Source organism: Lygodium microphyllum, chromosome 21, assembly GCF_053477565.2.
Source record: "Lygodium microphyllum isolate KBCC chromosome 21, Lygodium_microphyllum_v1.1.10, whole genome shotgun sequence".
In the NCBI taxonomy this organism is placed as follows: Eukaryota; Viridiplantae; Streptophyta; class Polypodiopsida; order Schizaeales; family Lygodiaceae; genus Lygodium; species Lygodium microphyllum.
In genome coordinates, this window is record NC_141155.1 from 126,909,332 (window position 1) to 126,921,548 (window position 12,217).

The window sequence follows — 12,217 nt, forward strand, 5'->3', positions numbered from 1 at the left end:
AGCATGCAAGTGGTATGTTAGACCATAGGATCAAGACAGTTGCCCCTTAGCCATCCTGTGTCTTAGCAATCCTATCAATTGAGCCCAAAAGAGAAGGACAAGATAACTAGGCAACTTTGCAATTACTTACTTTCATCCTATCTTTTCAAGTAACTAATACTCAAGCAACTTTCCAATAGATGATGAATGATTTATGTCATCCATGTTCCAAAAAGTGGATAGTCATTTTGTCATGAAGTGAATTTTTTGTGTGTGTCTCTGTGTGTGTGTGTGAGAGAGAGAGAGAGACTACAAGAAGAGAGAAAGAAGGAAATGGTGTGAGAAACACTAGAAAAAGAGAGAGAAACACAGAAAAGGGAAGAAGATGTCAACCATGAAAGCTGAAGGAGAGAGATGAAACAAGAAAAGACTTATACTATATCAAAATTGAGTATTAAAATGATTAGTACTTTCACCTTTTATACTTGCACCCTATATATCCTATTTCCCATCCTTCATGTTCCATCCCCACTCAAAAGAAGTTTTTGTCCTCAAAAACATGTTGAGACTATTTACAATGATTGAATGTAAAGGAAGTCAAAGTACTACTCTATTACAAGTGGCTACAAAAATAGGAAAATCACTAATATATACTAAGTAATGAATGGAATCTGAAGTGGAAAACCAAATAGACCATATGTGCATCCATTCTAGATTATAAAACTAAGAACTAGACCACCATAACTTCAAGAAAAGAGACCTATAAACAATAGACAGCATGCTGTCTACTATAGACCTTGCTGTAGTAAAATTGAGATATCTTTTGATGGTGGGCATATCCAAATCAAGCATGCTATGGGTCAAAAGACTAGTTTTCAGCCAAGTAAACCTCTTAAAAGTAAAGATTTTGATCCCAAAATGGATGTTGACCTAATGAGGATGTGAAAGCCATTCTATAACCTCCTGGATCAAAGGATATACCATCATAATAATGATCCAGACTAGAAAACTATCATCAAACTCATAACCTTTACCACCCAGGTCAAATGGGTAGGAAGAAGTATCCCCATAATCACAACCATAAACATATCTATTATCCATCAAATCATAACCATCATGAATCACATGTACATCCTCATCATCAACATACCAATCATAATAGTAATCACCAAAGTCTTCATAATCATATACATACCGCTCTCCTTGTAGTTGGTGCAGACCTTGGTTGAGTGTGAGCTGATGCATATCCTCAACTAATCCGTAAGTGATCCTCATATGCATTGTCCCCTTCTAGGTGATCCTCTTGTTGAGCATCTTGGTCATCTTCTTGTAGTTCATACTCTTGTTTGTCATCTTGCTCATTGGCCTCTTCTTGTCCTTTTTCTTGCCTATCATATTGCCCATTGTCCACTTCAGCATCATTATTACCTTGAAGAAACAAAGAATTCAACATTGCATTTTGCTGTCCAAGATCAACAAAATAATCCTCTTCTTCCTAACATTAAAGTATACATGTTGCCCATGATTTATTTCTCCACAGTTAGACATGTAACCAGCATCATAATGCTCCAAAGAAATGACCACATCTTGCAGAGTAGGCTGAATTTTACCCTCATGATTGCACCAAGTGGCAATCAATGCAAGCATTTTCTTTTTCAATTGAGCATGCTTTAGCAAAAGATTATTGCCATCTCCAGACGACTACAAAAATCCTCATGGTAGATACAAAGATGAATCAATATGAAAGTAGCGTATTCTTTTACGTTGGTAGAAGCTCTTCCAAGAAGTTTGACCAATGAATTCATACCTACATTTGCAATTTCCCATACTAGCTGTCCTTCCAATGAAGCCCATGACCGCTTCTTAACCAATGGAGGTATACAAATGATCATAGCCCACTAATTAGCAGCAATACCAATATATATTCTAACTGCTGCTGAGATGATTGATTAAGCAATGATACAAACAAATGTAATACAGCCTTGCCTTCAAAAGGCTGTAAAAAAGTAGTACTACTACAAAAAAACATCTATCCTACTAGAACCAATCTCTATGTACGATATGACTCGTAATACTCTGTTTCCTTGCCTGTGAACAGTGCAGTCCTACAATACCTATAGTTACTAAATCAGCCATAACTTTTGATTGAGTGCTCTAATCGATAAATTTCTTGATTCAAATCGAAGCTAATGTTGCCCTCTTCAAAGGGAGCACTTAACAATAAATTTCTGATTAGGACAAAAAAAGATAGATCCCAAAGTTGGCTAACTGAAACTATACAGAACTTGCCTTATATGAATGAATCCATAGAACGCTGCAATACCTCAAGGCCTCTATCACATTCTAAAATGAAATGGCCCAATTGGCCACATCTAAAACAGTGTCCACCAAATGTGCCCCATTTCAGCTCATAAACCAAAGTTTACAACCTCGGAACCTCAAAACGAACTTTGTTCGAGCAAGATTTCCCTGTATCCCAAAGCATGCATGCCCTGTTCCTATTGCGGGAGGCCAACCACGGCTCCACCAACACCTCACCAAGGGATCTCAAAACCAAAGAAAGAAGTCGCCAAAGATGTGCAAGAAAATCAACCACCTCGACCAAAATTGAGCATGCATGCCCAAGTACCTCCTCAAACTCTGCCAAAGGCCTCCATGGGACCATATGTACTAACTAACCATCCATGAACAAAGGGATGCATTGCATAATGTGAGCATGCACTTCTGGGGAACAAAAAAGAACCTCAAAAAACCCCCTAGGTCCATCATACATCTCTTCAACGAGAGGGGCCTGCACTTGCCCTGAAGCATCACCCTGACACACCTCAACACTGACAAGCATAGACTGCAACCAAGCACGAATTCTAGTGATCAAAGGAGTCATTCCCGTAAAGTAAAAGATGGCTTCCCTCTCATGGAAAGTAGCAATCTGCTGAAGGACTAGATCAATTTCCATAGCATCGACCACATGTTCCCCTTTCGGTAAAGAACTCGCTTTACCCTCATTGGCATGAGCATAATCCGACATGAGATTGTTGGCAGTGGCCAGCATAAACTAAAGAGACCCATCAGTCTGAGAGCATGAAGCATGAACATTTTGCTGAGGCCAATTCGGGGCACACAAAAACGGTTCATCAACCGACATCTTACGACGCTTACCCATCTCATCCCCAACCATCAACTGCCCAGAATCTTTAGCTGACGAGTCACCATCCAATTCTACCAAATCTTTATTATCCCCATTTCCTATATGCTGGTCAAGAAAGGCCATATCAATACCATTAGACACCTGCAGATTCGCCATAACCGATCTTTAACCTTATTACAAGCTCTCTCAACCATGACTGGCTGTCACAGATCTGAATAGAATCTGTGACCTTCTACAAGCAGATGTGCTTCAGGCTCTTTGTGTAGATTGAGAATTTGATGTACTGTCTGTACAGGCCTTCTCTCTCTCTCTCTCTCTCTCTCTCTCTCTCTCTCTCTCTCTCTCTCTGTGTACAGGCCTTCTCACTCTCTCTCTCTCACTCTGTGTATTGTCTGTACAGGCCTTCTCACTCTCTCTCTCTCTAACTCTCTGTCTCACCCAGATGCAGAACAAAACACCATGAACAAACCCTACGCAGGTCAGACAGGGAGCCACGAATTGCAGGTCAGACGGCCTTCAAGCCTGCCAACAGCTGCAAGGTCACAGGCCAGCTCCCTGTGCAGAAGGCACAGATACCCAACACCAGACGCAAGACAGTTTGGCGACAGGGCTTAGGCACAAGGTGGGCAGTTGAAAGGGCACACGGCCTGAGGGTATGATTCTTAACGGATGCAATTGATCTCTGTTCAGTCTCTCACTCAAACGCAGAGCAGGGCGTCACGGGAATGTCAGGTCGCAGAGCAAGACTGTTTGCAGTGCAGGTCAACTATTCGCAAGCGTGATAGGGCAAGGCTCGAGCAGGAATGGACCCAGCGCAAGACTGCCAGGAGGGCTCAGGCAACACGCAAGGCAGATTTGAACGTCCACTGGTCAGGGGAAACACGAGCGCCGGCAGGAAATCGCGTCCACAGTTCCGCCATCTCTCTCTCTCTCTATCTTTTCGTAAAAGGTAATTGTATTAATTACGAAAAAAAGGTACAAGTTTACACGATTACAAGATACATGAGGGCCCTAGGCCAACGTGTGTAAAATCCCAGAACTAAGCCACGAAAAAATTCCACAAGTCATGGCAAAGACCCAGAGGAAATTGCCCTATGCCAGGGAAGCAAGTCCTCCCGAGGGAACAAGTCCGAGTGCCGAATGAGATCTATCTGCCAATGCAAGAGACCTTTAAGCCGAGCAATGTGTCTCGGTACATTAGAGGCCGAATCAAAAAGAAAGGCATTCCGCATGGTCCAAATGTGCCAGCATCCCCAGTATCTGAAAAAGTGGAATAAGATCTTCATATGCAACTGTGGCCGTGTGGGGTATTTTGGGCGCACAAAAACCCAATCGAAAGGGGTTAGCGAGGACCCCACCACTGCGCGCCAAACTTGTGACAAGAGTGACCAGATATTCTTGGTGAGGGGGCAAGAAATAAACCGGTGTCGGGCCGATTCCACAGTAGTGGTACAAAAGAAACAATTGCCGTTCGAGATTCTCCGCTTGGAAAGGGCCGAGGCAAGAGGAAGACCACCAATCATCACCCACCAAAGAAAGACCTTGCATGTGAAAGGTGTCTTATTCAACCAGCCCTCCATCACAGTTGCCTTCCACCATGACTGAGATTTCCGCAATCCCCATACAGTGTTAGCTTTCACACCCAGCCATTGATCTTTAATGAGAAGATGATACACCTGATTAGCAGAGGCCTTTTCAAGGCTCAACTGGCCTACAAGATCCCAGTCCTGCCAAGGACGATCCACCGCCAGGGCAGGAAAGGGTTGCTTGCCCCGAAGCACCGACAAAAGCTGTTCCCATAAATCACAGTATCCGCGTGGGATCCTGAACAGTCTCCTGGCAGTACGAAAGGATGCGAAGACATTACGAGTGGCAAGGGTGGCATCCGCAACTGAAGTCACACCCAAGCGGGCCATGCGATTAAATCTTGGTCTGAGCTCATGTTTGTCTTCCCATGAAAGTAATCTCGAGACTGCCAACAATTCCAGTTGAAAGGAGTTAGTATGCAAGCGGTCCCCCATTGGATGCCAACACGCCTTTTGGAGCACCACTTTCCAGGAGCCGACCAAATGCAGTAACAGAGAGGAGGAGGGACTGGAAAATCGAGTGTCTGCATTAAGGACATGCCACCAGGAGCACCGAAGACGTGTATTACCATGCCAAAGCCCGCTGTCCTCAAGAAAATAACGGGCTATAATGGTCCACGGGTTGTGAACCACACACATAGCGTGAAAAAGAGACCAACGAAGAGCCAGCATATGAGTTTCAGCATCCAAAATAGCTCCACCACCCAGGCATTTGGGGGTACATGTATGTGCCCATGAAATCCACCAAATACCTGCATGCAATGAATCCTTCTTCCATAACATGAAACGAATGGGGCGAGTGAGAGCCTTCAAAGTAGTAGGAGCCCACGGCAGCAATGGCAAAAAATATGTGAGCATTGGCAGCATAATTGTTTGAGCCACTTTGAAGCGGACATGGAATGGCCACGCTTGCGACTTCCAATACATAAACTTAGCTGCCAGTTTCTGTGAAATCCACTCCAGTAGTTCCTTTGGCCGAACATCAACCCCCAATGGGTATCCAAGTTGCCTGACAATGGAGCCACGGGAAACAACCTGACCCTGCCAACCCAATGACTGTAAATCAGACTCCGTGCAACTAAGAATGGCTGATTTGAAGGCATTGATGCGAAGACCAGAAGCATGGCCAAAGAGCATCCAAACATCTAATGCCTTGCGAATGTTGTCCTTGTCCGCACGCAAAATCATAAAGCTATCATCAGCCAGAGATTGGCTAATGAAGTGCTGTCCCAAAGGAAGAGACAATCCAGCCAGCTGTGCAGAAGCCGCCATTGAAGATAACATTGAAAGAACCGGGTGAGTCGCCAGGGCAAAGAAGAGAGGACTCAAAGGGCAACCCTGTCTCACCGAGCGTGCAAGGACAAATGGCTCTGTAACCCCACCATTGAGCATAACGCGTGAAGAAGCCGCAGCGCTAATGGTGTAGATCAATCGGGACATCCGAGTACCAAAACCCATGGCAGACATAAGTTCTACAATGAAAGACCAGTCTAAATAGTCAAAAGCCTTTTCCAGATCCAATTAAATCAATACCACTTCCTGACTGGAGGCCTCGCATAGTCAATAGCCATTTGCACATTTAAGATATTATGCAGAATGTTGCGGCCCTTAATGAAACCATATTGAAGAGGATGCACAATAGCTGGAAGGTGCTTGTGAAGTCGATTCGCCAGCACTTTGGAAAAGATTTTATACATCGAACCCATCAAAGAAATTGGTCTCCAGTGTTGCAACATCGACGGTGAAGGGACCTTTGGAAGCAGTTTGATAAGGCCTTCTTTCCATGAGGAAAGCATGACCCCGGTTTCCCAAACCTGCTGAAACATAGCCGCCAATGGCTTCACCAGCTGGGTGGCCGAGCTCTCAAAGAATTCATTGGTGAGACCATCCCAACCAGGACTTTTATCCTTAGGCAGGTGTAACAAAACATCCATAACCTCCTCCTCACAAATATCTGCCTCCAAAGTAGTTTGCATATCAAGTGGAACCTGCTGGCGGACCGGATCATGGAAGACCGAGCGTGCATGCGTAACCTGGTTAGGAGGCGACGGAGAAGAACCAAGAAGATCCATAAAATAATTTATGCACATATTGACAATGGTCTGCGGATCAGTGACCATGCGACCTTCTGAATCCTGAAGTCTAATCATATTTTCTCGAGTAGGAGAAGCATGCAAGGCGCGAAAGAACTTATGAGTCTGACAAGCACTATCTTGCAATGTGTCAGTCAAGTTGTGCAGTTTGGCCTACTAATAGGATTTCAACTGAAATACTTGAATAAGATCAGCCAAACACATCGCCAGTGACAGCAGAAATTCATCATCTGGGGTGTCTACCAGCAGCGAACGAACCAAAGCTAGTAAATCCTCCACTGCATGTCGATGCCGCCGACAAATAGAGACATGATGGATCCCATACTGCCGAGCAACCCGCTGCACATTAGAGAGCCGCCGTGCAAAGGAAGCCAAGCCCTCAGAGGCGAAGTCCAATAAAAACCTCTCAATCAATTGCTGTATATAGCCCTGAAAGATTGGATGCTTCAAATAAGACGAGTTGAAACGCAAAGGGAGTCTATCCAACAACTGCATAAAAGGTACAATAGGTTGTGTAAGCATCTCAAGCTGGAGAGGGAAATGGTCCAACAAGGCATATTGCTGCAAGACTTTCATTTCCAGCATCTCGGGAAGAAAATCATCCCCCTGCATGATATACATTCGGTCCAACCGCGACCAAGTAGTTGCATATTGTGCGGAATGAAAAGTAAACCCTGAAGAAGAAGGGTGGAGCCAAGACCACAGATCTTGCTTAAGTACGTGAAGAGCAAAGGCATTCCATACCCGACTTTCCAAAGCATCCATTACCGAATGCCCTGAAGTGGACAGAGAAGAGTCAACACACATATTGAAATCCCCCATCAAAAAACCCCTTCTGCCAAGGGACATGGAGCTTTGCAAAGTCTTCCAAAGATCCCATCGGGATGCAAGGTCATTCGGAGCATAGAGGCCCAACAACCATAAAATCTCTCCTTCAAATAAAACTTCGATTACCACAAAGCAGCCCTATACATCATTTTGAATAAGAACAGGCTGGTATTTCTCATGGACAATCATAAGCACGCCCGAATAGTGCATAGCATGTATCCCTGCATAAAACAGGCGAAACCCATGGCAATCCACAACTTTTCCTGCTTCCCCGTGACTCTTGTACTCAACCGCACACAAGACATCCCATTGGTTCTCATGCAAGACAGTCCACATGGCATGTTGCTTATGACGAGAACAAATGCCTCGCACATTCCACGTGGCTATCTTCATATATCTTCAAAAAAGAGAATCAGGAACGAGGCACCTGTTGCCTCGATTTCACCTTTTCCGCGAGAGCGTCCAGGACACCTTCATCCAGAAAATCAACTAACACTGCAAATGAATTCTGGTGGCCCGCTTTAGAGGTAGATGGAATATCCACTGCCTTGGGAGTGGAACGGGGATAACAATGATCCTAGGGTGTAATCACATTACCTCTAGTATCAAACGCCAGCTTAGCAGGTGGGCCCTTTGGACCGTCTATATAGACTTTCCTTGTAGACCGAGTACGGGGGGCAGAAGGAACCATAGTACGCGCAGTATGCTATGAAGAGAACATTTCTTTCATGCGCATATACGTGCACACGGAATCCTGTGAAACATTAGGCCCAAAATCCACCAGGCCTGCATCCAAATTTTTACCTTTTTTGGGACGTGCCTCGAGCCAGTCATTGCTACGGGAATCCAAACCCAGGACATGTTGTTTACCTTTATCCACAACATTAGGTGCATCAAGCACCATGTCATCCTTAGGTAGCACAACATGCGCATCATCTGAAGACGGTTGTCTCTCTGGGCATTCGGCCATAAAATGCCCCAATTTTCCACACGAAAAGCAGTGTCCTGCAAAGTTGCCCCATTTCAAGCGAAAGTGCAAAGGATGCATGCCAGAGCAATTGAGACGAAGCCACGCAGGCCTTTTCCTGGCAGTGTCCCATAACATGCATAAACGGTTTCGATTCATAGCCCTTAGGCTTGGGGGAACCAGCACCGTTCCCACAACTGCCATCGCATCCTTTAACAATGGCCAATAGACTGCCGGACAATTTTCCACTTCAACCCACACTGGGCATTCACGTTGAAGCAGGCGCTGAAAGTTTGCCATAGGGCGCCATGGCACAACATGGACCAAGCGGCGATCAAAGAACAATGGCAACTTGGATAGGAGCTCAGCCCGATGTGTCTCTGATTTCAGCAGCACCTCATAAAAGCTGCGGGGTCCAAGAAAGATCTCCTCAACACATTCCCCTTGTAATAAATGGTGCAGCCACTGGCGGATATGGGAAAGCACTAGGATCCGGCCAGTGAAGAAGAGTATAACTGCACGGTCATAAACACCGAAAAAGACCGCAAGACTGATTTCGGGTCCACCGTGGCTTCCAGCACTTCATCCGTTCCCGAGTCAGAAAAAGCTTCATGATTATGCTGGACATAATCGCCAAGCAAAGTATTGGCAAATTCCAGCAAATGCTCCCAGTCAATCTCCTGGGAATCCACAGAATCAGAGGCAACCTGCGCATAGGAACGTTCCGGAGGACCCATTATCTCGTCGGAAGTATGCTTGGAGCGTTTGCCCACAGGCGGCAGGTCGGAACCAGAAGGCATCTCCTCCATGAAAGGAACCATATCCTCCGGCTCTTCTGTATCAGAATCAGAACCAAGGGCAGCCACCGTCTGGTCGATAAAAGCCATATCCAGCCAGCCATACTACTGGCCTCTCTCTCTGTCAGGGCGCGCAGCCAAGGGCGACGTCGCAGGTCTGCAGGGCAAGTTAGCCAGGTCACAGTCAGCCGACGTCTCAGGTTCGCAGGGCAGGTCAGCCGACGCCACAAGTTCAGTAGAACGAGTCAAATGAGGGGCCAGGCAGGCGCACCGACACAGGGAATCGCGGGGCAGGTCGTCATGCAGACGCAGGGACCGCCGGACAGGGAAAACGGCAGAGACGTGCGCGCGGGGGCTCACAAATGATTAGGTCGATGTTGAGCAAGGTTCAGATGGGGCGCGAACCAGGGCGGACCAGGGCGAGCGGGTCCGAGCAGGCACGAACAGGCGAGGACGGGCGCGGACGGGACAGGCGACGGCAACTGACGCGGATGGGACAGGCGACGACAACGACTGGCACGGACGGGTCAGGCGACGACGACAGCGACGGGCCAAATGGGCGCAGAAAGGACGGACCGACAGTAGGGTTCCTGTCTCGCTCCCGCCATCACACTCCGTTCTCAATCTCTCTCACACTCTCTCTCTCTCTCTCTCTCTCTCTCTCTCTCTCTCTCTCTCTCTCTCTCTCTCTCTCTCCATGTTCACTTTTTTCTTTCAGCCCAATCATATGCTTCCACATTCATTGCACTCTTAACACATACTTCTCCACCCCTTTACCTCTTCACTCTTTTTCTTAGTCACCAATATCCATAGATAGTCGAGATAACTTATCTATTTTGTAATGTGGCGGACCTAACCATCCCTTTCATTCTTCCCCTCAGGCACAGTTACTTAATAGGATGTAAACCTTATTCAAAACCATTTTTTGAAAAAGAAAAATCCCAAAAAAAAAAAAAAGTTCAATGTGGTTCCATCCACCTTCATAGGTCCTAATAGGCCACAGGCAGCTGACAAGCACCCTTTGTCTAATGCATTGGCCTCCATAGGGTGATTAGTTAGGCTCCCTTGTTAAGATAACCGTCGCCTCTACAGTCTTGGTAGGCCATTGGGAAGTGGACAAGCACCCTATCTAACACCTTGGCTACTTTGGGGTGGGACGCCTTGGGGTCGTTTAGCCTTTTTTACGGTGCCTTTTCGGTTCTAACTTTGAGCCTAAGAGGGGATATTGACCTAAAAATGCATTACAAACTTATTAGCTCTTTCAAACAACCCCAAAACATATAATTATCAAAACTTTCATTAAAAAGAAATGTGTTCCCATAGAGATTTTGTATTTCATAAGAAAAACCATAATTTGGGAGGATCCTTCTACATCTATAAATGGAAGGTTGCCCACCATTCAGCCTATCCTTGTTTTGCAAGTCACATAATCCACACTCTCTCCAATGCTGTTGGTGCCCTATTTCCAGCCTACAACCCACATCCATTTGTTGTCCAACATTTATTAATTGCAGCCCATACCTAGCACCTATCCAATTATTGTCTAGAGATTGTTCTTGTTGTTGGCAACTACTCCTACAACCCCTAATGGTTGAATTTTCAGCTCTGATTGGCTGCCCTACTGATCTACTTCTTGATTGACATCAGTTTGCATTTTTGTCATTGCAAGCCCGTATGACATCCAACTCACCCTCCTAGCTATCGCCTTGCTGTTTACAGCCTTTTTTATCAGTTTTTCAGCCTCTGATTGGTGATATACTACTATGTTTGCCAAATTCAACCTCCAATCTACCACGTTTTGGTTTCCAGCCTGTTGCCCTTCTACATTCAGCACTTTTTCAGCTCTGACTAGTTGTTACAGCACTCAAGATCCATCTCTAGTGGACCGCACTCTCCAACTACTCCCATTGCTCTACCTTTGAGCACCTTGTATACTCTTTCCATCATTTATAGCATTGATTCATTCACTTCAAAGTTCTCTCTTTTCTTTGTTTGTTTGTGTTTTTGCGTTTTGTGTTTTTGCATTTTGCATTTTGCATTTTGTGTTTTGGCATCTTTGCGTTTTTGTCTGAGTTTTTGTGTTTTAGTCGGGTTCATATTGTCTATGTTGTCTCTGTGCAAACCCTAGCATATCTTCACACAATCTTTTCACTCCTAGATATCATCACACTAATGGTAAGGATCCTCTTCCTATCCAACCATAACACACTTGATAAAAACATTTAAATTGTGTCATATTCAAAGCCTACAAAGATGGGCCCTTGTCACCACAACACTAGAAAGAAAGTGTCCAATACTAGAAGCAAATCCTTGGAAGCTAGAGGATTACATAATGGGTTGGAGAAACTTTAGATCCTTTAATGTCATGCCAACTTAGTGAGGCAACTCTTCAAAGCTAACCACTTTGATCGATCAAGCTTTGGTGGGACTGCCATTAGACATGAACCAATATGGGAGCAAATGTCGGTTTATCATAATGATCATCAACATAGTAGGATTAAAAAGGGTGCAAAAGCATTGCCTAGAACAAGTTAATCAAATTGTGTTTCATGTAAGCAAATACCAAAAGTTAGGCATTGCCTAGAACAAGTTAATCCAGGTTGCTTCAACTGCCTCCAAGTGCACAATGCACATGTACGTGTGCAGGTGGTTGGGGGGGTAGGGGGGCAGGGCGTGTGTGGCTCTAGTTAGCTTGATGTAACTCAATTGCTCTACCAGATAGTGAGTGCAACATCAACCACTAGTGAATTTTAATTAACATGATGTTATTCATTATCTCTTCTCAACAAGCAGCGTGTTGTAATCAATTGCTCAATAGT

General features: G+C 45.2%; 1 protein-coding gene across 8 annotated transcripts in view; it reads right to left on the reverse strand.

The window, feature by feature from the left end:
• Positions 1–12,217, reverse strand: part of LOC148018535 (uncharacterized) — a 34,465-nt gene that overhangs the window by 21,701 nt on the left and 547 nt on the right. For 3 of the 8 annotated variants that reach the window (XR_015687657.1, XR_015687659.1, XR_015687661.1), the window contains exon 2: positions 1,175–1,407. The exons of the other annotated variants lie outside the window; for them this stretch is intronic. The gene's annotated coding sequence lies outside the window, so the exon portion shown is untranslated. The remainder of the gene's footprint in view (positions 1–1,174; positions 1,408–12,217) is intronic. 8 annotated transcript variants of the gene reach the window in all.